Source organism: Fistularia commersonii, chromosome 27 (assembly GCF_037954325.1).
Source record: "Fistularia commersonii isolate RoL2024-O1a breed Wild chromosome 27, RoL_Fcom_v1.0, whole genome shotgun sequence".
Lineage (NCBI taxonomy): Eukaryota > Metazoa > Chordata > Actinopteri > Syngnathiformes > Fistulariidae > Fistularia > Fistularia commersonii.
Window position 1 is genome coordinate 9,460,537 of NC_141310.1, and position 27,965 is coordinate 9,488,501.

Consider the following 27,965-nt stretch of genomic DNA (forward strand, 5'->3'; position numbering starts at 1 on the left):
AGACATCGCATTCTGTTATGAGCCACAGCAGGCTGGAAGAACAGCAAACTTGAATGAACAACACGAATGGGACACTGGGAGTAGAAAAAGTAATCACCAAGACTGGTTGTGGGGTTGGCCACTAAAAGTCACCGACTTTCATGATTCCTCTTATGTTAGACCAATTAAAATGAACAGATGGAGACTTTTTCAAATTTTTAGTAAATGTCGTCTTTTTATGATGAGCTTTTTCAGACATAATCTTAACTGCGCTCTGTACGGTAGTCTGTCTAAGAATACTTGCACTACTAATTCAAAGAGTTGTGAAAATGCATTCAAGACTTCTCATCTATATATAATTTAATCATATTTATAATTTAATATATATATGTGAGTCAAATCTGATTTATTTGTATCTCCTCCAGAACATTTTGGCTATACGGCTTATGGTAATTCTGCAACCACCCACACTGCTGTTAATATTCAGTGAAATGAAGACTCCCTCTACAGAGTGGAGTGTAATAAATAAACATAGTTTTATACTAAATAATTTCAAACATTCTCGGTCAGACTTTAATAGATGCAGAACTCAAGCAGCCATTACAGTCGACAGCAGAGGAAATTTATAGCCAGTTCAACCTAGGGCAAATTCTCTTTGTTTTCTTGATATATTGTTGAGTATATTTGTCTTCATTAGTAGACAAAAGAAGCACAAAATGGATCACATTTTTTTACCAAAAGAGATTCATAAAGATGGGATTCAGAAACATATTAAGATCCATATCCAGGGGTTGTCCCATGTTTTATATATGTCCAATGGGATGTTTTAGTGTCAGAAAAGGAAATACACTGTTGCTCTTTATTGGATTTTGTTTTGGATGAGACAGAGCAAACAAGACTCCCTGGCTGAACACAAGTGTTACGTAATGATTTTTTTTTTTTTTTAATGGAAGCGTGTCTGTAAACTGTCTTGAATGCATCCCATTAAGTTGCACCAAATGCAAGTCTTTACCGATATTCAATCTTCTATCCATCCGTTATCCGGCTACATGTAGAGACAAACAACCTTTCGCTCTCTCATTCACACACACGGGCAATAGTCCCAATTTTTACAATTTACCATCTGCATGTTTTTTGGACTGTGGGAGGAAAGCGGAGAACCAGGAGGAAACCCACGCAGAGAACATGCAAACTCCATACAGAAACCACTGTGCCACCCATATTCAATCTTAAGTTTGTTTTATCCCTTTGCTGATTCATTGCAATAGTGTAGCGCTTGGCATCCCTTCTTTGCTTTGAGTTGGCGATTGGAAGATAATTTGGATAGAAAATCAAGAGGAGCCGGGGAAACAAAATTTGTTTCACTTATCCGCCTTATGCTACACCCTCAAACAAAATCAATCCGTTTTACGAAACAAAATCTCAATTGAAACCATAAGAACATAACATATGGAGCGGCCTGTTTGGTTATTGGATACAAATAAACCAGGATGTAAAAACGAAGCAATTATCCTAGCTGTACAAAATAAATACACTGGGACACTCTGATGTCTTTATAGTGATTTACAGTAACTGCAAGTCCTCCTGAAAGTCTATATGGGATCAGTGTCCAAATAATGTGTCGAAAACTGTGAAAAAATCTGTATGTTGACTGCGGCAAAAAGGAGAAACAGGAACATTTCTGTCCATCTTTCATGAGGCAGGGAGGAAATGCCATACATTCTAATGGAGTTGTGTATAACTTGGTTATACACAAGGTTATATATAAGTTGGTTATGTATAATCTTATATTGGTTATGTTGGTTATACATAACCAACGTAACATAAGTTATTCATAACACAAGTCCATTAGAATGGCATACACATGTCATGGATGATTTTCAGACAGAAACACCTGATTTCATTTACCCACACATGACATGTATTTTCAAGTTATTAACAATACAGTTTCTATGAAAAATAAAACGAATTCACAAATCCCTGAAGTAAGAGACTATAAGAGAACAATATAAGGGTGCTTAAAAGGTCTTTATAGTTATACCTGCAGGATCATTCATTTACTTTCATTCCTCCTGAAAAGTGATTAATTCAAAAAGGGTCTGCACCGCTTCCACCCGCGGCATCGCCGCATAACCATTACTCTCTCTAGTTTCACCCAGAGATGCTGATGGAATATTGCTGTCAATCCGGGGAAGATTGATCCGACTTGCAGGTTCATAAATAGTTAAAACCTGCATGTGTCCATTTTCATATTACCTTTCCAACTGGTCTTTTTCTTTAACCCGCATTTAAGAAAGCTGTAATACATTAGATGGGTAAAAATGTTCTGTATTCGTTTAATTCGATATCTATAAAACGTGATGTATTTTGACCGTCCCCTCCTCAATGTGCCCCCTCCTAATATGTGCTTTTTCAACAGCTTCATTATTTGCAGGAGAGACTTTGTCAGTGGGGGGAAATTTACATTCCAGCACTCAGCAAGCTTTGCTCTTTGTCTGTTTCACTGTGACCAAAGGGAAACCGTGAACATGACTAGCATTGCCATGCATAATGGGCTTTGGATTCTTTCAAAACTTTGATTCCATGGCTTAATGGAGGTATTACATTCTTTTGCACTTGCTCAAATGACTTGCAAATTCAGCTCAAGCTCCGAATTTCATTTAGTAAACCTGTTATCGTCCCGAGAGCCGGAAGCTAGTCTTTTACAATATTTACAATTATCTTTCACGCTGCACAGTTTAACCTATCCATTTATCTGATTACACACCTTTCTAATGCTCCTGACGAATAGGTCTTTAGATTAATGATATTTCTTCCGTTGCTCAAAGTCAACTGATGTTTTGTAATTGTGCACATGCAAATTAGTTCATTGGCGCTTCAATAATGGTGCCATTAAATAATCCTGCTATTTCAGTTGAGTAATCAAAAGAGAACAAATTGTTCGAGGTATGGGCAGAATTTTCATTCGGTAGCTTTGAGCATCAAGAATTTTGACCGCTGAATTGCGGGGGTGAAAAAAAATGATCGTTTTTTTTTTTTAAGTTGGTCTATGACTACGTGCGTAAGTTACTGAAAAGCCAAGGGTGGAGCTTGTAGGTGTCGCTATCAAAACAAAAATAAGATACAAAAGGGTAGGTCATCAAAAATTCCATTAACAATGTCTGCATTCGACCAGTACGACCGTTTATTGTCGGAATGGATTATCGTCCAAAAAAGACGTCTTTAGGTGACGATAAAGACAGACAGCCAAATGATGCTTTGCAATAATTGTGAAAGTAAGAACACAATTAATGGAGGAAGATGACTGAAGTCATGTGCTGTGGGTCGACTACAATTTTCTCCTGTTTTGCTGTAGAATCGATTCTACAGCAAATTCTAGATGTGTGTGTGTGTGTGTGTGTGTGTGTGTGTGTGTGTGCGTGCTCACACGATGGAGTACACCCAGAGAAAAGGCCATCTGTCACAATCTCACCTCCCCTTTGTTCCAACTCCCTTCTCAAGCCACGTTGTTAAAACCTCCCATAACCTCTATCTACCTGTAAGCCCACATACAGGTATATCTTCTAAATCTCACTAAATATTTAACTTAGTCCTATGGCTGATGAATGAATCCCCTGAATCCTGGAAGAATTATTAACATTTTGATTTGTGTTACAGAGAGTAAGATGGAGATTCCAAAAGAAAAAAAAAAAGTACTATTTTAGATTCTGTGTTTTTTTGTTTAGCCAAAATGCAAATTGTGGTTTTTTGCCTAAACTTTACCAACAGCTATAGATTTACAATTACCTAACTGTAGAGTAGTTTTCTAAACATTGATAGCTGTGGAGAATAAATTGATCCAACTATCAGAGCTGCAGGCTTTTAGATTTTATTGGTCGATCGTGACAGCGAGGTAACGCTGGCAGATTGCACTTCCTTCTCCAAAGGTTTTTGTCTTTCTGGGCGATCATAAATAAAACAGTGGGCAAATCTTGCACAGTTGTTAGAGAACCAATTTAAATTCGGGACAAATTAACTGAACAAGGTGTAATTAACTTTAGCGCTGGAGGCAGGACGATTACCCAGATGGTGGAAACACTGCACATAACAAAAATACTTTTTTTTTTCCCCTCTCAGCTAAAGATCATCAACCTGATACCTCAACAGAAAAAAGGCACCTGAAGATCTCGAGTGGAAACCTTGGACCTTCTGTCCAGAACTCAGACCAGGGACGGAGGTTTTATCCAGGTTAGTGTTTTCATGTGTGCAGACAGGAAATTTGTCTTGATTTACCTTACATGAGCAATAAAACAATTCGATCCAATTTCCATGACCATGCTTTATATTCAAAACGCGCCGTTGTAATGAAAAAGCCTGTTTTTCATAAAGAACAGAAATGTTTAATTGTTTAATATATCAGTTTACTATCAGACACTGTCAAAAGAAGTTGTAGAAACATTTCTTTGACCCTTTTTATTACAAATCATTTTCACTAAAGTTTCAACCAGCTTTTCTCCAGAGCCAAGCCTACCTATGATTATTGATGTATAAAGTAAATAACCTGTTTAAAAAGTTGTCGAGCACTTTGCTGTAATTGAACGCCCAAGTCGTTTTTACAGTCACCCTTTGAGGAATGATACTGATGAGGTCATTATGTGATATCATTAATATGATAACGTCTAAACATCATTGCCATTCATTTGATAGCAAATTACTCACAGATCATTTAATTTTATGACTTTAAATGACTATATTTCTTCTAAAAAAGGAATTTATGTCAACATTTGGAAATCTTTAAATTACATCTGACTCTCTTACAGTTGAGACACAAACACACACACACACACACACACACACACACACACACTCCACTTGATGATCTCTCCATCTCATCATTGGTTGGTTGAATGAAGGTATTAGCCTTCAATGAGTAGCAAACTGATGTGGATTTGTGGGAATGGCACATTAAAAGTGATAAAGGGGTTCTGGAGCACCTCTTTTGAGTGAAATTGCTGCGACATGCGCCGTGCACAGTTTGGCAAAGATGTAAATGAGGGGCACAGCAGTGCAAATCTGAGGTTCTGGACAGAAGCTATTGATGAAAGTTAAGGAGTACCTAAAAACAGTGTCTGAAGGACGGAGCATTGAATTAGAACTGAAATCTAGAATCAGACAAATGGCAAAAACAAAGGAACTGCCCTAAAAAAAATGGGCAATCTAAAGGGATTATAGCAATGGCAGAGGAAGGCTGAATAATAATGATACATATATTTAAAAGGGCATTTAGTCAGTGTGTACAGTGTGTACGGTTAGGCCTAGAAATATTTGGACAGTGATATAATCTTCATGATTTGGGCTCTGCATGCCACCACATTGGATTTGAAATAAAGCAACAACAACAGAACTGAAATGCAGACTTTAAGGTTTCATTCAAGGGGTTGAACAAAAATATGATTTTTATACAAATACTTAATATTTTACTTATGGTAAAATATAATAATGAATTAATATTATAATATATTATAATATAATATAAATATAATAATTATTATTATAATATAACTTTAATCTAATAATAATGGTAATAATATAATATAAAAATATACATAATACTTCAATATTTTGGGTTTTTCTTCACTATGGAAAGGATTCCACTATCATCCACTGCTGTTGTCTTTGATGCCCTTTTTGTGCTCCAAGCTGACCAGTGCACTTTATTTATTTATTTATTTATTTATTTATTTATTTATTTATTACTTCTCAGAATGTGCCAAACTGTTGATTTGGCCACTCCTAACATTTCTGTTGTTTTTTCTTCATTGATGACAGGGACATGCCCATGTAGCAATATTTTTTTGGAGCCCTCTGAGTCCATTGTCCAATAACTTTTGGTCCCTTGAAAAAGAGGCTGCTACGTATTAAAGAACTGTTATTCCTAAACCCTTGGATGGGAATACTCTCAAATTACAGCTGAGAGTCCGCACTTTAAGCCCATATTGATAATATAATTGTATCCTGAATATGTTTTTGTAAACAGTTAAAATAACAAAACTTGTGTCACTGTCCATATTTCTTGTACGTACGTACATACATACATACATACAATATATGGTTATCTTTGAGCATCCAGGCATTTATATGTTAACTTATATGTTCCTGCAATAATCATTAAAACCCAGTCACGATGAAAGATTAAATAACAGACAAACTGCTGCATTGTGAAAAAATTAATAACACAAGTTCATAGCGTACAACTTCATAATAATTGCTCTCGAGGGGAATTCAATTTTTCGCAGACATGTGAGAAAGGGAAGACATGGCTAGAATAAGAAGAGCTGCACATGTTTCACAAAGGCTGAACATAATTAGCCCGTTGTAGCAAGGGCATGCATATTTTCCGATAAACATACACCTGGGCATTTATAGCTTCACCCAAGCCACAAACCATAAAGGCGGACAGACTATTAAACAACAAATCTTACACCCACGGTATATTTGCTGTACCTGTACATAATTGGGATAAGAGGTGGTGTATGTCTCTATTCTGACTTGGACTGCTGAGTCATGACATTTCTTTTACATTACATTACATTACAGTCATTTGGCAGACGTTTTTATCCAAAGCGACTTGCAAAAAGTGCAATTCAGTCACTAAAGATCCGAAGTACCAGTAGTCGAAAGTCTGAAGTGACCACTCAACCAAATAGTCATCTCAGAACCATATACATACGTACATTCATTTAATGTTTTTTTCTTTTTTTTTCTGGGGGGGTTTAGGGGCTAAGTGCGATTAATAGGGTAGTCCTTGGTGAAGAGGTATGTTTTCAGCTCACATCGAAAGATGGGCGGCGACCCTGCTGTTCTGACCTTTTTCGGGAGTTCGTCCCACCACTGAGGAGCCGAGACCGAGAAGAGCCGAGACCGGTTCGATCGGCAGCCGAGGGCTCTGAGGTGGGGTGGACGGTCGCCCGGAGGTGGCAGATCGGAGGGGACTAGTACGGACATGTGGCTTGACCATATCCTGGAGCTAAGACTGGGTTGTCTCATTCACTGGCGACCACCAGGGTCTTGAACTTGATGCGGGCGGCTACCGGTAGCCAGTGAAGGGACATAAGAAGGGGAGTTGTGTGGGAGCATTTGGGATGATTGAACACCAGGCGGGCTACCGCTTTCTGAATAAGCTCCAGAGGCCTGATGGTCACCGCTGGGCCACCGGCAAGAAGGGAGTTGCAGTGATCCAGACGAGAGATGACAAGAGCCTGGATGAGTATCTGCGCTGTATCCTCCGTGAGGAATCTGCAAATAATCTTGATGTTGTAGAGGAGGAATCCGCAGGAACGTGCGACTGCTTCGACATTTGCTGAGAATGACAGTTGGTTGTCTAGGACCACGCCCAGGTTTCTCGCAGTTGTGGTTGGCCTTACCCCGGTGTTGTCGATGGTGATGACCAGGTCTCCGCGCGGACAGCCTTTCCCCAGGAGAAAAAGCAGCTCAGTCTTTTCCAGGTTGAGCTTCAGGTGGTTAGATGCAAAATCTGAGATGTCGGACAGGCAAGCTGTAATTCGGGTTTCCACCTGTTTGTCTGACGGAGGGAATTTCTGCCTGGTCAATTTATCTTTTTTACATTTTATATTTAGTCATGTATTGATGATTGGCCTGTATTCGCGGTCTCTCACAGAAAGTTTGTACTTTTGCCAAATGATGCCGGTCATGAGGTCTTCCTCATCTTTTAAAAGTTTGGATATTACAGGTAAATATGAACTCCTTTCTGTTTTTGTGTAAGTTGCTGTTGGACACAAATCAGATGAGAACTCATTTACAATCCAAGTGCTATATTTTTAAACTTGTTGGGTGTTGAAATTGCATTCAAGTCAGGGGGTGTAATATGACAAGTCAGTTAATTGAAATGTGTGGTTAAGAGCCTCCACATTCAAACCAAAGCTCTTGATAAATAGCTGTGTTTGTATTTTACTTGTCAAAATTAATACTGGGAATCAAAACTTGACTGAATTTTGCAAGAGCTTAGGTCAACTGATTGGAAATTTCTTGATATTTGGCCTTCAGGGACGATCCTGAGCAAATAGAGAAAATGCTTCAGGGATACGTGCCAGATGTTTTAATACTTCTCATTACAAAATTCCACGTGAGCATATTTTCCTCCTGCCAGGCCTCATAAAGAAAACATCAATGATCTAAAAGAGCACGGCTGTTTCACCGTATGACTTTGGTCAGACAGAAAAATAGCCTAATAAGCGGTAAAATGCACCGAAAAAAAAAAAAAAGAAAAAATCACCCTAATTGCTGAAATCAAAAACATGCAGGTTAATTTTGAAAAAAAAAAAAAAAAAGGGAAAACTACCCCAAATGATTGAGTGAGTGAATGGATGTTTGTCTATATATGTGGTCTTGCTATTAACTGGCGACCAGTTTAGGGTGACCTCGCCTCTCACCCCCCTTAACCCTGAGTTGAGGATAAGCGGCAGAAGAAAGATAGATGGATGGATGGATGGATGGATGGATGGATGTTCTCTATTGAACCACACAAACTTTGGTGAGTTAGTTAATGGACCTGCAACTGAAAGCAAAAACACTGTATGCTATTGCCGAAGGTAAAAGCAACCTTAATTAATACCAAGTGGAAAAGCAGACACCCCCCCCAGTATGGATGCTGTTGTTAATTTGGTTTCGTTTTTCTTGGTCATTAAACAACTCACTCAGTCACAAACACATAGTACAGCAATCAGTTGAGTGATTAAATGTTATTTACTTCCCTGCACAATGTGGATCCAAATAACAAGTCGTAGTTTTTGCGTTCATTTGTGACTATCCTTTTTGTCGGCTGCATCACAAACTTGTCTTCGTTTTCTCCTCCACTTTCCTCTCCGGCTTTTCTCATTGTGGTTTTGTTTGAAATGGCACTAATCACCGCAGTCATCCTGACTGATGCCACATCATGCAACGACAGGTGCTAAGGGGACCCCGGCACATTTTGAGGCACTTTATCACCGGCATGCTTTGTGTTGTTGTTATCTGGCTTCTGCAGCCTGCTCTGGAACGAAACAATAAACAGGAAGTGTTGCGCTGACACAGCTATGCCACAGACACTGTGCTGTGGAGCGCCTTTGCTGCACTCGCAGCTAATTTTAATGATAATCAGTTACTCTCGTCATGATTGTTATAGCATCAGGGATTAGTATTTGTGTTTGCATATGTACTGCAAGATAGAGAGAATATTCAAGAGGGGAAAAAAAAAAAACAGTGATACCTACTTTGGCTGTTGATATTCGTTCAGAATTTCATTGGCCATTTTATTGTTTTGTTTTGATGGTGAATAAAGAACAGGAAAGACAATATTTCCTGCGTATCATATTTATGTGCGCAATTATCTTGTGTGTTTCTGGGATTTACAGTGGAGAAACATTTTAAATGGGCGGAATCCATTTTCGTAAGGATTACGGTTGTGCTGTATTATTAATGTGTTTATTGGTCTTTGCCTCGAACGCGAGCGAGAAGTGAGATGAGTGAAGGGCAGGAAGCAACAGGCTGTTGATAATGGGCATGTGTATTTCTGATGGTGTGAAACAAAAAGCACAAGAGAGCGAGCGGTGTACATAAAACAGACAAAGAGGAGGGCGGCTTCTTGCTCAGGGTGAGGCTGAATCATTCTGCAGCATCGCAAAGCTGAAGTAGGTGTCCATGCAGGTTCTCAGTCATCCAAGTCATGGTCTTGACAACTATAACTTTTCTTTTTGGAGACATCTTGAACGATGCACACATTTACATTGCCCCGATCATACTTATTTGCTCGCCCACTTATTAACGTAACAGACCCTATCTAATAGGACCCGCGCCCAACCCAACCTCAGCAGTTATACACTGGAATCTAGATGAGAGGCGAAATATGTTCATGAAGAAAACTAACTCCAGTTGCCAGAACAAGAGGTCAGTGGTCCCCAAACTACGGCCCGGGGGCCGGATACGGCCCGCCTCCACATTTTGCCCGGCCCCTGAACAATACCAGAGATGCATTTTTTTTTTTTTTTCATTCTGACCATGTAATTTTGACTTGTACATGCATGGAATGTAATATTCTATTCCACCCTTCTGCAGTCTGTGCCTTATCTGAAACCCCCTCCTAAAAAAAAAAAATCCTAGACACACCCCTGTAAAAATAACACGGAATAATGGCAAAATGATTAGGTAAGGGAAAAACAGATTCAGAATGCCGGGTATTTAACCTGCTGTGGACAAACAATATATTTTTTTCTCAATTCAAAGAAAAGGCTGTTTGCCTCATCTGTCAAGAGATGAAACAAAAACATTATTCATTAATAATGTTATTATTTATTTTTTGTTGTTTTTTTTTTCCTGTCAATATCCCAGAAAACATTAATGTTAATGTTGGTTATGTGTGGCTTAAATCAAACCAAACTTTATCACAAACAATTACGAAGAAAGTGTTAAAAAGTACCCGCTATACTACAGGGTTGCAATTGCTGCATTCACATTTAGTTTCATATTGTAAAGAATTGAACAAATTTATATACCAGTCACCCAGTGACAACATCAGGTCTCGATTTATAATGGGCATTTTTGAACAGCACCTGGACCTTCTGGACATTAAAATGATGTGTAAACTTAGTTCTACTCTTTTCATGTACATTTTTTTTGGAAAAACAAAGAAAATCTGTATTGGGAGCCATGCTCGGCGCAGGTAGCATATTCTGACAATTGAAAATTGTGTGACAGACACAACACTTGTATTAATCAAATTAGGCCACTTTGCGATGATAACATAAATTTTCAGGTTTTACAATGTGACAGAATGCAGGGCAGTTTCAGTCACCTTTGGGGGTTTTTATGTCAAATATGAGTAATTGAACAATGTGCCGGCAGCAGTTTGGTTCTCACCTCCAAGCTTTTTAATACAATTTTAGGCTCGATCTTGTTTCATGTGGTCTAAAACATTCATGAACACGAGCGTGCCTGTTTTTTTTTTTTTCTTTTTTGTATTGGATGCATTCTGGTATAATACTGTCAGACTTTGTCTTGATTTACACTGAGTGCCATCATCATACTCAGCTTTAATTGCAATAGTCTCCTTAGGTGAAGAGACAGGTTCGAGCAGGTTGGAATGGGTGGAGAAAAGTGTCAGGGGTACTTTGCGATAGAAGACTATCAGCCAGAATGAAAGGAAAGGTGTACAAGACAGTGGCAAGACCAGCGATGCTGTGTGGCCTAGAAACAGTAACAGTGACGAAACGACAGGAGGCAGAGCTGGAGGTCGCAGAGATGAAGATGCCAAGGTTCTCTTTAAGAGAGACGAGGATGGATAGGATCAGGGATGAGTCTATCACAGGAACAACACATGTTAGATGGTTTGGTGAGAAGGTCAGAGAATTCAGCCTGAGATGGTTCGGTCATGCACAGAGGAGGGATAGTGAATATATTGGTAGATGGATGCTGGAATTGGAGCTGCCAGGCAGGAGGTCTAAAGGAAGACCAAAGAGAAGATTTATGGATGTAGTGAGAGAGGTTATGAAGGTAGTTGGTGTGAGAGAGGAGGATACAGAGAATAGGGTTAGATGGAGAAGATTGATTTGCCGTGGCGATCCCTGAAGGGGAAAGCCAAAAGGAGAAGAAGAAGAAAAATTGCAATAGCCTCCTTTCGCTTACTTCCTGTCTTTGTTTGTTCTCACTTTTTTTTGCATGTGATCACCTCTTGTAAGTCTTGTCAGTTGAACAGTCCTGATCTGCTCTGCCACTGGCCTCTCCGACCTCCTCCAATCAGCTCCCTACCTGCGGGTCACATGATCGTCTGTTTCTTGTTGCCATTGGTGAAGTTCGTATCATTTGCTCTCTGGTGTCAGTCCTTGTCAGATCTGCCTCTGTCTGTGCCGTGTATTTTATTTTATGTTTCTTATGGGTTTTTCAAACGTACCATCCAGTTATTTCATTTTGTCACCAAATATATGAAGATTCTTTTCATCAACATAAATTAATTTTTATAATACTGGTTGATAATTTACTTACTACATCCTGGATAATTATGGAAATGTAGTTTCAGTGATTTGAGTGGAAGTAGGATGTCATAATTAGTATAAAGTGTGATTCACTCTTTTTGCCCAATTAATTAGTTCATCTGGTGGTTCAAAGAAGTCTAGAAAGATATATAGATAGGTAGACTTTATGAATTCCTGCGGGAAATTAATTTGTCATTGCAGCCAGGTAACCTCACTTTTCTAAGAGATACATTAACCTAAAATAAACAGTGGTATCAGCATTGGAATAAAAATATGCATTTGTGTGTGTGTGTGTGTGTGTATTGTGTGTGTATACATATATATATATATATATAAATAAATATAAATACAAATACATCTATATATGTATATGTGCATACACACACACACACATATATACACATATATGTGTATATATAAGGGCCTAGGGCTTATAGGGGTTTTGCTGTGCTTCACCCCAAATGTTAAAGGATTACAAATTTTATTGTAAGAAGCCTCTCAACAGATCTGGAATTGCGTCCAAACAACAACTGGCAAATGAAGTCAAGGCAGAGGACTTGATATAATTGAAAATGCAACACTTTTCTGTGACTTGGTATATTACTAACTTTCTGGACAAACTAGAAAGTTATTGCAGACATGGCAACAACTAAATCATGTATTAAAAAATGGTCTTGTGGAACGGAGCAATAGAAATCCACAGGACTTTATTGGCACACAAAGTTCAGTTTCCAAAAAGAAATATATATATATATATTTGTCGTTCCCTGTGTGATCACTCAATAGTGGAACTATAAATTTATAAATCTGTGGATGATAATCAGTATTTCCACAGAGGGACACTGCTCAGTATCCATAATACAACATATCTATGTCTAGAAAGAGCTTTTCAGCAGAGGTCAGACTGGATTATTCAAGCTTGTGCAGCCAGAGTGTAACATAGAATGCAGCTTTTTGAAAGTGACAGGTGTCAAACAGCATCACTGACTGCTTCGCTATCATTGAAGCCACATGGAGTTCCCATCATTCGCCTTCCATCTGGGATTACAGTCTGACAAATCACCTCCAATCCAGTCTGACAGCTGATTCCAGTTAGTTAGGGTATAAACAGCAGCAGTAATTGAGACAATTTTGCATGGCATTTTGAGTAAGAAGAATAATTATTGCGATTGTAGTTACATTTTCACCTCAGAAGGACTTGCAGGGATAGATCTTGGGTTGACATGCTGTTTTTTTGTTTTTTTTTCCCCCTCAAGAACAGGATTTCAAGTCAATTTAGTCTGAAGTGTTGATCCTCAATCGTATTTAAAACGTCCTGGTTCAGCTACTACTATTAACAGCCAGGGAGATAATTAGCTTAAATCTACTGAAGCGAGACAGAGGTTCCCTAATGGAGTCAAAGTCAGATTTATCTGCTATGCCTGAATGTTGTTGATATACAGTATACATAATTCAAACAATGGATAGTATAGTCTTCACTCTCACAACTTGTGGGGATCTTTATGTTCAAATGGCATTTTTTATTAATTTCTCTTTTTTCCCTTACAAAAGACATATCTTTATGAAACACACAACCAGAAGACCAAAATCCTTACATCACATTGCATCAGTATTTTTTTCTGTCATTGTTGATTTATTTTACCAGGATCAGGGCACACTGCATGGTAATAATAATTCTTATAATAATAATAATAACAATAACAATAACAATAATAAAAGCAATTATTATTATTATTGTTATTATTATTATTATTATTATTATAAGAATTATGATTGTTAATATAATATATTGTTAATACAATACTATTACTACCACTACTACTACTAATAATAATAATAATTGTTATTATTATTATTATTATTATTATTAGTATTATTATCACACATTTCATTGGTCGTAACATGCAGTACCGAGCAAAACCATGGTGCATGGTTTTTGCATCATAACCCTACTTAATAATAAACATCTAAACCCTAAACTCACAAATCTAGCATTATTAACGACGTCATCCCTTTTTAAGATTGAGCACATTATAAGAACTTGTTAACTATCAGTACTCTAACTTACAGGCATTCCATAGTTTTTAATGAACACACCCAACCATTACCAACTATCTCATCAGAATTATCGGTATCGTCAAAATATTCAATGCAAGTATATATTAACTAAAATTAAGCAGAACGCCACACACACAATCTAAAGTCATTAGATGCAGCAGCTGAAAGCCTTTTTTGTTCTCTATGGAGGTATTCCTCACCCCCCAATGATCGGATGTTGATAAGGGAAAAGAGGTGCAGGGGAGCGTGCAACATACTTCCCAGGCTTGACATGTCCAAAGTATTTGCGTTAAGGCATGAGATGATTCTACCAAGTGAGCCACTGGAGTACTTATACCTGACCAGACATTTGCTTCACTCCTAAGGGTTCAAAAAAACTGTTGATTTTTATCATATCTGCTTAGAGCAGGAACTGATGGGGTTTTCTTTTTTGCGTATTTATTTACTTTCTCCTTCATAGGAAGAGCAAACTCGGACGTCAACGTCACCAAGCCTGAACTGAATGGAAAAATTATGGGATAATATTTCTCAAAGCACAGTGTTTTAACAGTGAGGGGATTTTTGTATGATGGCAGATTTTTTTTTTTTTTCTAAAATGCATTAATGCACCATGTAAAAGACAAATATAATTGCATAAGGATTAAAATGTATGGTGATGGAGACAAAAAAAAAGGATAAAACCTATTTACTTTAACTCCTCATATCCTCCCGTTGCTCGAGAGCATACGGTTTCTAAAACTAACAAGGTTAGCTGGTCCCTTTTGTGTGTAAAAACTGCCTGGCAGAGGAGGGTTTATCTGCAATGCAGCAGTTGGCCGAAGTGAGTCGAGGACTCCGACTCTGCCAGCGACTTAAATACTCCCTGATTGATTCATATCATCTTTGAGTAAATTCAGAAACCGTTTGCTTTCCTAAAATGCTGGGCAAAGGCCAAGTTGTCGGCGCGTTGTAATGCTGCGTGTCATCAAAGGACATGCGACTTTAACAAATCTCTGTTTTCATGAGCTGAAGCTCAGTTTAGACGCCACCCTGCTTTCATCTTGACCTTGGCGATCGGTTATCAGAAACTCGTCTTCTATTAATCCACAGTCCAACTCGTTCAATCTTTCTTGTTTCGGTTTCACATTTGAACTTCTCTTTTTCCTTCTCGTTCAGATTATCATGCTCATCTTCATACTGCTGACGCTGTGCCTGCACGCCAACGTCTTATAGATGTCTGCAACGATTCCCTGATATTGTTATTTCACGCAGACGAAGAGTGCTGTGGATAGGAAGGAAATCTCCAAGCGTTAAACAATACATAAATTTGTTTATCAAATTTTGTTTTGCAAGCAAAATACTTAGTGCTGCCAGAAGCAATAATATTTAATATAATGAGACACATGCCCTATTACTTATCCTGGAGCTCTTGGAGAAATAAACTGCGGAAAAATATAAAATCAACCGCAATCTGTTGTTGACATTTGGACCGTAAACTGCCGATGACGGTGTTTTTTTTTTTTTTTAGCTTGTTCTCATTTGATTTCGACTGCACTGCCTTGATCATGATCACAAATACTCGTGAACTGGATTTTCTTTTTCCCTTAATTTCTTCGCATTATATCTGCAGTCACTCGGATGCTCTGAACTGCCCGACAGATCAGTTGTGGGTTTTAATTATGAAAAGGATGACGGAAAAGTCAAGAAACAATTGTTTGGGATCACAAGATGAAAAATACAAATCTTAATAATACAACTAACCATTTTTCTTTAGGCGTTAATGTACACTTTTTTTCAGGGCGCCTACATCACAGAGCAATGCATGGCATCAAACTAGTCGAAAGATCTAGCACACGGAGAAGCTGCGAAATCTGGGCCAGAGGGGAAAAACACAACAACAGTGAATAGTAGGTGACACATGAAACGCAACGCCCTTCTTTACCAGGTACTGATACGACGAAAATATTACTCCTCTCCTTTGGTACCGAGGGCAACGTGAAGTGATGCCAGCTGCGCTTCGACAGCTGCGAATAGACGTCTTAAATAATTTCTCTCCTCGGCAGAAATGAAAGTATATATTTTCCTTTAAGCTGATGGTCATGTGGTGCATTTGACGCTACATCAGCCCAGAGCTATCCCCTTATGCTCCAATGGAAATATTTTAACCTCTAAAGGACTATATAAAGGCCATCTGCTTGTCTCATTAGGACAACCTCACTGTGTTTAAGCCTCTAGAGGGTAAAAGGACCACGATAGGAGATGTTTGTATGAAATGTCTGCTTCTACTGTGTTAGGATGAAAGGTTCACTTCCTTAACCGTGACCTTTTCTAAACAAGCGACTGCAAAATCCACAAGCGCAGAGCAACTCTGAGTTTAGCGTCACTTCTGCGGGTCTGAAAACGATGAAAAAATACACAAACGTACACACGAGGAAACACAAATGTTTATCTTGACAAGGATAGCCTGTGGCGTTCTGGCTCAGTGTTTTATGTGGAGCGGTGAATTTAGCCAAGAGATTAAGAGGGAAGAGGCAACCCTAAGTACAGAACAATAATACGGGGCTTAGAAATAGTAATCACCGGCGCTTGGCTAAAAGAGGAAAGAGTAAACTGCCCCAATTTAATGCAAGAACCCAGTGTTACAATACAATACTTTCCAAGATCGCTTCGACAGAATATCTCGATTATGCTTCTATTACTGATTCACACACACACAGAAACACACACAAACACACAAATGCATTAATTCAATAGTTCCTTTTCTCATTGCACCTCCAAAATGGTCCCTCCCTGAGGGAGTACCTCCCTGTTGCAAACTGCTGTTTTTCAAACCAGCTTGAGTTGACTGTCAAAAGCAAGCACTGCATTAGCACAGGTAGCAAAGCGTTTGTGGATAAATTGGAGAGGCTGCCTGGTTAGATGACGGCTCAGCAAAAGATAATTATGCTTTTTTTTAAATTCCATAATACAGAATAGCATTATAGTGATATGTTTTCTATATTATTGGCATAGTGGCATGGTAACTGAACTCAAAATAAAAAACTCAAAACTAAGGGCAAACATAGATAAGCTCTACACATTTGAATTAAAGACTGATACTTTTGGAATACAGATAGAAAATTATAATATGAAAAGAAAAGACATAAATAATTCAAAGATTTATGATACAACTGTCTGATATAGAGTTATAGAATTTTTAGAAATGCTGAATACTTTTGAGAATCTAGGGAGGCCAAGATAGATAGATAAATAAAAAGATGGTCTTTATCAATACAATAATATCATGATGATGGTGATGATAATTATGTAATATATTGTATATATATTTATATTTTTTTTTATTTTTTCAGAATGAAATGGACATATGAAGCATAAATACAGAATTTATAAGACAGTTGTGAAAAAGTGATCTATTTTAAGTTGTACTCTCTGCAATAAGACTTAATTTGAGAGATATAAACGTAAAAGATTGTGCTGATGTGTTTGTTATTTATTCATGAAAATAGAGGTTGAAACAAACTGGATTTCTTAATTTTGTGAATTCTTTGGGGGACAAACAGGACTGAAATGCTATCATTATCATGAAATTCTTTGTTTAATTTCATTGTGATCAATATGAGCTTATAAATCAGAAACTGATGCAGAGTTTGTCTCTGTGCTGCCAGAAGTTGAGCAGCTTGAATTTGTGTTAGGAGTGGTGTCGTTTGTCCGGCGGGCAACGGAAAACTGGAGCAAATCTCATTTGTCAACCACGTGGCATTTTAATTCTGAAAAAGAGAGTGAATGCTTATTATGATGTGGCTTTGAGTGCCACGTCATCAGATTCATCCAAAAAAAATCAAGAACGGATGCACTTGGAATCAAATACTCAGTTTGTATTACGTGTTCTCAGAAGAGCCCACAATGGATATAGTAGAAATTTAACATAAAAACAAAAGCGAATACCTAATCAAGTGTTTGTGTGTGTGTGTGTGTGTGTGTGTGTGTGCGACCTCTCTGTCGGAGTAGAGCGGGGTGGGGAGAGAGTCTCTGAGAGAGATGGATGATATTTGTTACGCGTACTAGAGGAGAGTGGGGAATGGAGATAGCTCTGTCCCTTGACAGCCATTGGCACAAACAGGAGCAGCGCTTTCAGGGAAGGTAGAAGGCGATATTAGAGATTGCAACACACAAAAGAGAAAAGTGCTGAGGACGAGAAGGAGAGCAAAGCGGGAGAAGCAACACCGTTACAGGCATTTCTTTTTCTGCAGAAATGGCACTTTAACCGATGAGGATGAATAAAGAAACCTGAGTGGTGTGTTTTTCCTGAATTGAACAGTGACTTCTCTTCTCAAGACTCACTCAGCCAAGTCTTGGACCCCACGTTGAAGTGACCCACATTGAAATCAAATAAATGACTATGTCCTCCACGGACACCAAGTGCCAGGGGTGCAGTGGGTGATTTAACCAGCAGGGGGTGAACAGAGGCCACAGAAAGGAGTGGATCCCCCACGCACAACCCACTCCCCCCACCCATAGACGCGCGCTTGCGCACTTAAAAATACACTTTTTTCTTCTCATCTCAGTCCTATGTGATGGAGAAAGGGGTTGGTGGGGGTGGGAGGGGGGGCTTCACTGGATGACCAGACAATTTAGTGTGTGTTGGTGAAACGCACGACACACATGCAATCCGAGGGAGGAGTTGATCACCGATGGAGGGGTTGGAGGGCAAAATCTTAAGGGAGGGGGTGAGAGAGAGAAGCCAAAGCGTGGGGGGGAGATGGTGAAATGATGTGGACTTCAAATCTGACAGTCCACCTGCGTTGTTCTTGTCAGCTTGTCTGTCTTCATACGGTTCCCGCCATCATCGAATTAAGCACCAAATTAAAATGAAACTCGAGATCAGACTGCGCATGCGGCTGCAACCCCTCACCCTGCCATTTTATAAATATTATATTTATTTTTTATTTTTTATTTTAATTCAGAGCATGTAATAATTGTTATTCTTTCGCGTTTCTCTATTTTTTTTCTTAACTTTTTTTTTTAAATTCCTTTATACCGCTGTTTCAATCCATCCGAGCGCATGGATGAGAAAGCTTATGTACAAATGGGCAATCACGTATGACCAAATTCCCTGTGAGAGATGCAATTAGATGATGTATGAGTGGCGGTGTGCGTGTGCGTGTGCGCACCCATGACGCACACCCCTGAGTAAATAGCATCATGTGCGATCTCTGACGAAAAATTAAAGCAATACCACCAATTACATCACTTTTATGCGCGTTACCGGCCCGCTTTTGCTTGCTTTATGTTGCGGTCGGATAATGGAGTGGGCTGGGAAGCGCACACGCACAATTCCATCCTCATTTCACCCCCACCTTTCCTCCTCCCCCCCCCCCCCCCCCCCTTGCGCATCCCTCTCTCTCAAAGCATCCCGCGGAAAACTGTGGGTATCTTTGTGTGTGTGTGTGTGTGTGAGAGAGAGAGAGAGAGAGAGGAAGGGGAGGAGAGAGAGAGGGAGAGAGAGAGTTTTGTACAAGGGAGGGACAGACATTCTCCAGCCGGGGAGCGGATTCTCAGTCTGGGCAGCAGCGGCAGCAGCGGCGGCAGCAGCAGCATCGCTGCCTCCATCCACCATCGGCGGCACCGCCACCCTCCTGCCTCCCGCTTTGGACTAGACAGCCTATGCTGTGAAACTGTCTGCGAGCGTGCGTGTGCGTGAGTGTGCATGTCAGTCCTTGTGCAAATACCCCCCAAAAAGCACAGCCTGTGGCGGTGAAAAGGGGCATCATCTCGGGTTCAATCCTCACCCCCTCCATCCCCTCCATAACGCGTGAGCAAGAGAACCATCACTAAGGAGAGAGACGGGGGAGGGGGGGTGGGGGTTCAGAATGTGGCACGGGTGAGGTGTGTGTGTTTGTGTGTGTGTGTGTGTGTGTGTGTGTGTGAGAGCGCGCTGAAGCTGGGATGTGGTGTCTGACGGACGCGGAGCGATGCTGTGAGCTCCGGTATTAGCAGGCAGCTGCGCACCGAGGCGCCCTCTCTCTCCCCCCCCCTCCATCCCCTCCATCCCCTCCTCTCCTCCCCCCCCCGTCCCCCCACAAACGTCGCCGTGCTGCTCCCACCGACCGGACTGTGCTCCACGGCGCGCACCGGCGTCCGTCCTGCACGGAGGGGATTTGACACAAGCAGGTACGTGCAGCGGCAAAACACCGCCCGAGTGCGGGATAGCTCTTCTTTTTTATGCATGCCACGGGAATATTGTCTGATTGACTTCACCCAGCCGTTTCTGCCCTCCTCCATCCGTGGCCCTGCCGTTGGATTGACGGGATGTTATTTGAGAATGATGCGCAGGGATGGCATCATTGTGTCGATGTGAATGAAAACGTAACAACCGGGGCCTTACGGGGGTGGGAGAGGGATGGGGGGGTGGGCGGAAAGTGTTCAGTGTATTCCTCTTGGTTCCTGTTGTAATTCTTAAAAAAAAGCCAGATATAACCGAGAGGTTGGTCGTTTCCACAAAATATCCCCGCCGCTCTCAGTCTCACCTTTCCCCCGTGTTGTTTGTGCACCGAGGCTCAGCGTGGATGCATGTAGTTCCACGCTGTGCAGAAGCGTTCAGACGGTTCTCCTCTGCAAACTGTAATATTTTGATTCATAAAACGAGAGACGTTCAGTTGTGTTGTTGGCCGCTTTCCCGGGGCTGCAGGCAGATATTTCACTTTTGGGAAATTCAGGTTAGTGGAAGGGAGGCAAGATGTTGCTGAGGATGGGCGAGAGGGCACTAGGATGTGAGGATGCACACACCCTCACATGTCCACCCCCGACCCCCCCCCACTAGTATGCTCTGCTCTTCTCTCAAAGCAGCAAATCCATGTTCAAAAGCAATCATGCACAGAGGCATGCATGCTGGATATGTGTGTGTGTGTGAGTGTGTGTGTGTGTGTGCACGCATGCACGGCTGCACACAGACGCGCAAGCGTGCAACACACCCACATGTGCACTAATCCACACTTCGCCATAATCCATAATCATGTGTTCTGGAGACATGACGTAACACATGAGTGTTTCTCACCGTCAGGGCATCTGCTGGTGTGGGACTGAACTTGGGGGGGGGGGATATTTCTGAATCCCGTCCAAAAAAATGGGAACGTGCGGCACACGGCGGTATCTGGCATGATTGCCAACAGCATATTAACCTCAAATTGGTGCAGGCCGTGCGCTTTCATCTGGAGAAAAGAGCAGATTGTACTATTGTGAGAAATGGGTTAGCATGCCTCCAACTGACACTCATCTTAAAGGAGAATGTCAGGGGTTGTGTGGGTCTGAGAATGAAACTGCTAATCAGCTGCATTTGAAAAAAAAAAAAAAATGGGGAGGGGTGTTGGGGGTCCCCTTAGACATTAATGCAGTCCTGCAGCTGCAATGCCTGGGAGTTTGGGGAGTGGGTGTGGCTGAGGTGTTCCCATTTCTCTGGAGGTTTCTTCAGTCTGGCTCACAAATTGGGGTGGCGCTAGGACCGCCGGAGCTCTCGGTTTTCATTTTGTCACAGAAGCGAGGCAACCGGTTATTTGGAAGTTTGCGATATGCTACACATGTGGTTGATGATGAAGCTAATTGCAACTGGATACTACGCACGGCAACGGGAGCCGGGTCGGCATTGGAAAGGTTACAAGGACCGTGCAGGGTAAAAAAACAAAACAAAACAAACAAACTAAGGATGCACAGGTTTACACCTATGGAACACACACTATATAGTACCAGTCTGTGTATTCACAGTATTCACAAATCGCACCGCATCTATATACTGTGCCGGCAGTGAGGATTGTACGATGAATATAGCTTGTGAGCTCTGTCAGCACGCTCTTTCATGTTTGAAGGACGTAGGCTGTCTAAGCGCAAGCTGTTTAGTTCCCTACATGTAAGCAATGTTTTTGCCTCATGTATATCTCTCCCTCTATATATATGGAACCTCAAGCAATGGTACAATTGTCTATCCATCACAACAGGACTTGGATTATGTGACTGTATCCTGCAAACTGCAGTGAGGAGGAGTAAGATGTACAGAAAATTCATCACGTGCCATTCGTCGCACGCCTGGATGTGAGGTTTTGAGTGAATGGCATTTGCATAATGCCACTGAGTGTGCAAACAGTGAGTCATACATTTTCCGGATCACATCATCAATTTGGATGTAAGTAAATAAATATATACAAATTCCAAAGTGGGGAGATTTGACTATGATAATTTTCTAATGGTACAATAAAGTTAAAACCTCAAGGGCATTATTAAGTGATTTGCGTATCAGTCCTAGCTTGGCAAGAGGGTGGATGCTTCATTTGTCTTGTCATGGCAAGATGTTGGCTCTAAAATGAGAAAAGCAGCTCTGTAATTGTTACCGAACCCTCACTTAACGCTATTACTCTTTTTTTTGCGCGATACGTCCAGATAGACAGCTGCCAATGACAGAGCACTGGAGTGCTCTATGTGACAATGATTGTAAGACAGGCCACGAATGTGCCCTACCGCTCGCTTTATTTCACGAAACGGAGAGTTCAGAAATAAAAACTCCCCCTCGTGTTGGTCAGAAGGAGATTTTGACCAATAACCTCTCAATTAGTCGCTCTTAAAGGTGGCTGGTTTTATATAAGACATGGATAAGAAAAAGAATAAAATAACAAACCAGAAGCCATAGTGGGTGTCTCAGATAAATCAAGTCTCCGACATGCGATTTGGAAAATAAGTAATTTAAACAGCGTGTTTAGTTGCAATCTTCACAGTAGGTTCTTAGCTCACACATACATGTTCTCATGCTTGCTCTCTAAACTGAATGATCAAACTCACACATTGCATGTGAGATGAACTCCACAACTCACCACGTAGGCATGTCTGTACATGGTACAGCTTGCAGACAGCTCAGCTGGTCAACGTCCAGATGTCCTGCGTGTGAACATCCACGCAGCTGGAACCAGGGAGCCGAAGTGGTCGTTTCTCTCGAGGTCATCTTGTAAAAATGACATCATGTCAAGTCAACTTCGTACGCCGAGTCCTCCGGAGATTCGATTTCAAGTAAATGAGCTTGTTTCAGAATTTGTCGCTATTCAGTTGAGCTGATGGTGACGAAGATGCGGTGATGTTTTCGTGGATGTTTTCTTGGAAAAATAAATTGCAGGGGTGAGGATTATTTAGATTATGACCCAAATGCCATACATTTATGAACTTCTCATTGAAGTAAAATGCAAAACCTGTGTCACATATGGGGTCGCAGCATTATGCGGGATTGATGGATCACCATTGTATAAGCAGCCATTGCAACATTTTGTTCTCCTTGTTGAAAATATTAGCTAATGCCCATTAAAACGGCACATATCAATAAAAATGCAAATAGTTTTAATCAGCACTTCCAGGAAAGAGACCAAGGCAATGAGTTTTCTTGATTTTTGATGGGTGAAGTTGCTAAATTAAGTTATACACACACACACACACACACACACACACACACACACACACACACACACACACACATACGCGCTCTGTTTTCAACCCATCCATCTATTGATTAGCAATACCACTTATGCCTCAGAGGGTCAGAGAGGCTGGAGCAATTCCTAGACTTGGGGGGAGCAGCAGGGTCCAGCCTGGGCCGCTTGCCAGTCACACATATTCCTGACACTTACAGTGATGGACAACATTTCACACTCGCACTCACTTTTTACAGACATTTTTAGCATTGTCAATTCATCTAAGCTGCCCGTTTTGGGTTGGAAACTAGTTTACAGACATGAAATGAACACAGACCCTCATGGAGCCTCAGCATGGTTTCTCTTGTTGTGAATCAAAAGTAGACAGCTGTCAAATAAACATATTCATAGTCCTTATGATTAAATGGAATAGTTTCAAGTGTGTGTGATCCCAGCAACTTGCATGTGTGAATTTGTCTCTCGCTTTTTGCATCTTCACCTTTGAATAATGCAAAAACCAGATCCACACACACACGCACACACACACGCGCGCGATTAGAGCCAAGACTTATCAAAATTTAGTTCCAGTCTTCACCCCTGAGGATTGCAATCAAGGCTAATTGAGACCATGTAGGGGTCACTTGCAGGAACTGTGCTCCTCGCAACCATATGTGGCAGATTTCATGCCGAAGATCTCAGTTCATTATGTTGCTTGGAATGTTTCACAGATGTGTTTTATAATTTGTTATGAAAAATTCCAACGATATCTATTCATGTAAAACCACTTAATAATCTGGTCACCGTCACTCACCTGTTTGATGCAGTGACATGCAGTCCGTAGAGGCAGGGCAGGCCAGGGCCTCACCTGTCATCACGGAAAGAAAAAAATGCTAAATGAAAAAATAAATGGTTATATTTATTCAGTGATTTGTACTATAAAGTTATTTTCCACATAGCTTCACCATTTTTAGTTTTTTTTTTCTCAAAATCGCTAAAAAAAATTTGCATTTACCGCTCAAATATGACATCAGGGCCTCAGCAGCCATGAACCTCACTGCACGTCACTGGTTTGATGTATATTGTAGAGAACTTTTGCAAACAGTTTTTGCTAATTTACTTCATTATGTTTGAAATTCACATTTCACTCATGATTTGTGCTTCGTAAGCCAGGATTCATCGTCGACGTAGGCTTGGAAACGTAGAAAGATTTTCTTGCACCAGGACATCAATTTTGTCAATAAATAGTTTATTTGTGACATCAGACTAAGACTTTACTCATTAAACATTACTTTCATTGAAAAAGATTTTGTCATGTTCGCGAAGATGTGTGAATAACAAATAAGTATCATAGCTATGAATGTTTCACTCTTACATTTTCCCCCGGATGTGATGTTAAGTGTGCATTAGCCGTGTGATTCTCCGTCCTAATTGAACTGCGTCTAATTGACGTACTCGCATTGCGCTTCAGATATGGGTATTTCTCTTTTTGTTCGTTCATTCTTTGCAGCTTTGTTTTTGATTCAGTCCTTTTCTTTATATCACCCTTACTGCTTTTGACTGTGTCAGAAAACCCTGTCAGTCTCTGTCTATTGTGTTTTTCCCGCTTTGTTCTGAAGCACCGTCGCTCCTAGCACTTTTCACTCCCCATCTTTTTCCCTACAAATAGCTTTGATCAGTTCCTCCTACGACTGCCTCATATTCTTACGGACATCTCTGGAATGTCCATATGGCCTAACCTGTTGTTTTGCACGTCTGACCTTCTGTTTATTTTTTTTTTATCTTACCTTCATGTCTGCTTTATCAACTATGTGCTTTCCCTCTGTCACAATTTGAAATGTATCCCAAGAGCGTCTCTGTCTCTTAGCCTAAGTTTTGTATAGATCCGTTACGTTAGTCTGAGATTACATTTTTGCAACCCCTTTGTGTTTTTTGGTTTGACTTTAGGATAGTCAATGTGTACCAAACCTTTGCCAAGGATTTTGTGCTGTGCTTTTTGGATTTGTTTCCTGTTTGGTTGTTTAAGTCTAATAATTAGCCACGGTGATTTTTTTTCACCATGGGTTTTATTTTCAGTATTATCTCTTTCATGTGGGTATTTTTACTTTATTCATAGGTGTATTGACATGTGTTCCACATATTACACAGCAAACAGGACCTAAACGTGTCCAAATTGCATGCGCTTTTGTACTGTATCAAGTTAATGCAGACCAACAGTAGAGTTCATTTGAAACCATATTTCTGCCTCACCACCGAATGGAAGTGCAATATTTAATTTTATTGCACTTAGTTCTCTTCGACTCCCTGGGGAAATTTCTGACTGCCTTGTTGCTAAATGCTCCACCATTCATGAGCTTGTTGCTAAGTGTCTGTTTTTGCTTTGTGGTTTGGCGCAGCTTTATTTTGATTTCTCAAGCCTTTCTTCTTGAAATAACTGGCCGCCCTGACAGAAAACGATGAATGAGAGTGAACTGAAACAATAAGGCTTCAGCTGAACAGTCGAAAAATGAACTTTAAACTGCAATAAAGTTCCACAAAGCAAAGAGGCGCTGCAGAGCAGAGATCATAAGTCCCCCTGATGTTTGTCAAAGCAAGTTTTTCCCCTCAATGAATCCCTGAGACTTTGAGATTTTACACATCTGTAATCTTAAATCTCTTAAATCTGTTTTTAACAGGAACTTCTCTTTCAGTAGGGATTTCCTTGAAGTATCAATACATAATGTAGCCATACAGCTGTTTTAGATTTTCACAGCAATATTTCAATTGCCAAAGGGATACCGCTTAAAAATGTTATTTAAACTTTTTTCGATTATCTGTTCAGCTATCAAATGTCCGAGCAGTGAGTATTGCATTGAAACTGATGATAAGAGATATATCGCATTCTGATGAAAATCAATTTGCATTGTTTTTATTTTATTTATAAGCAGAGTCCACTGATGCAAAAAAAAAAAAGAAAAAGATTAAACTATCAAATAAAATAAATGTCATGGCCTACGAATCTACTGACAGTTTGCCAAACAAATCCCTTTCCAGAGACAATATTCAGCTACTGATGCTCACATGGAAAATACTTCAAACAGTTGAGTGTAACTTAACTTTTCATCAACATTCACGCAAATCAGAATAATGGAAAATGATGCAGTATACAGGCTGCTTAGTCAATATCCTATAGAAAGGCAAAGCACATTTGCTGAGACATTTCACACCTACAATGGTGGTTCTGATGAGACTGACAACATGTTTGCTTGGTTTGAAATTGGTATGTTATTTTTGACATTATTTAATCGCATGTCTCTTTTACCAATGACATGATAATGTGTCAAAGGATCCACGCTCACAAGTAATAAAAACTAGTACATTCTCATTCAGCTCTGAGAAGACCGTTAATCAAGCAGAATGGCTGAACCCACTTGTTGGACTAAAGAAATGAGATAGCGTTCAATGTTGTCCTGAATTGAAAGTATAATGACAGAATTACGATTTTTTGTTGGGTAATGTGGGGAATAATAAGCGGCTACCTGAGCCACCTGCATGGAAATACGAATTTAAAAGTGACAACATTGTGAGAAAAAAACATCATGCAAAACAATTGGGCAGCTCTCAGAAAAATGCAAGCGCCATCTGGCCTGATTTATTTGTTGAGACTTTCTTATTGAATTGCAACATCCACAGATGCCTTCCAAAAATAAAATTGTAGAAGAAGAAAAATAAAGGATGCTGTAGTGTGAGATGGTGAATAATGGAGAATAAAATAGAACATCTTGATTGGTAAAAGCTGTCTCCATCCAGCACTGTCCTTATTGTAATATTTGGTTTTGTTGTGTGTGTTTCTGTGTGTGTATGTCGATGCTATTAAGTGAGCAATTCCTTCACCTCACCAAACACAAACTTTATCCTCCGAAGGTGACTCCAATTAGGCATCTGCATTCCTCCGATCAGTGGGTGCTGGAAGATGCACATGTTGGCATAAGCAACCTAGCCTTGAGCCTTGTTTGCTCATGCCTGGTCGTTCCTCAGAGCCTTACAATAAAAGCTAACTGCTAGGTTGTGTTTCACAGCTCATTTGAAATGAGCATGACTTTGTGGTCATGAGACTATAGACACATCGGACTCGGAATCCCAGAAGTAATGCGGCGCAGCTGCCATATTCCCTGGACAACAAACGCTCTTTCGATTCACTTAGCCGGCTTTGCTTTACAAAATACACAAACCTTGCATTGCCATGCCAAACTGTTAACATTATGTCGCATGATACAATATGACCTTTCTGTTACCTTGTAGTCTGTTGTGCACGCACGCCATCGGTCTTGTATGATTCGAGTGTGAAGCCATTACAATTACAAACAATTGGGGCATTCAGTAAATGACAACATATGCCATAAACTTCATTATTTTTAATTAGGGAAGACGTTATCTTTATTTATGTCATTCGAATAATATACAGAGCACATCTGCCGTTATATTTAATCTTCTGTTGAAGACTAATTTAGATATTTTGTTTCGAAAATAT

At 40.1% G+C, this 27,965-nt stretch overlaps 1 protein-coding gene and 1 pseudogene across 3 annotated transcripts in view; one reads left to right on the forward strand and one right to left on the reverse strand.

Moving 5' to 3' along the window:
* Nucleotides 1-6,738: 6,738 nt before the first annotated feature.
* LOC147218007 (uncharacterized) lies at nt 6,739-19,635 on the reverse strand (annotated as a pseudogene).
* Nucleotides 19,636-20,137: 502 nt separating this feature from the next.
* Nucleotides 20,138-27,965, forward strand: part of unc13c (unc-13 homolog C (C. elegans)) — a 108,544-nt gene continuing 100,716 nt past the window's right edge. For 2 of the 3 annotated variants that reach the window (XM_086175301.1, XM_086175303.1), the window contains exon 1: nt 20,138-20,189. The gene's annotated coding sequence lies outside the window, so the exon portion shown is untranslated. The remainder of the gene's footprint in view (nt 20,190-27,965) is intronic. The other variant, XM_086175302.1, reaches the window with a different exon arrangement.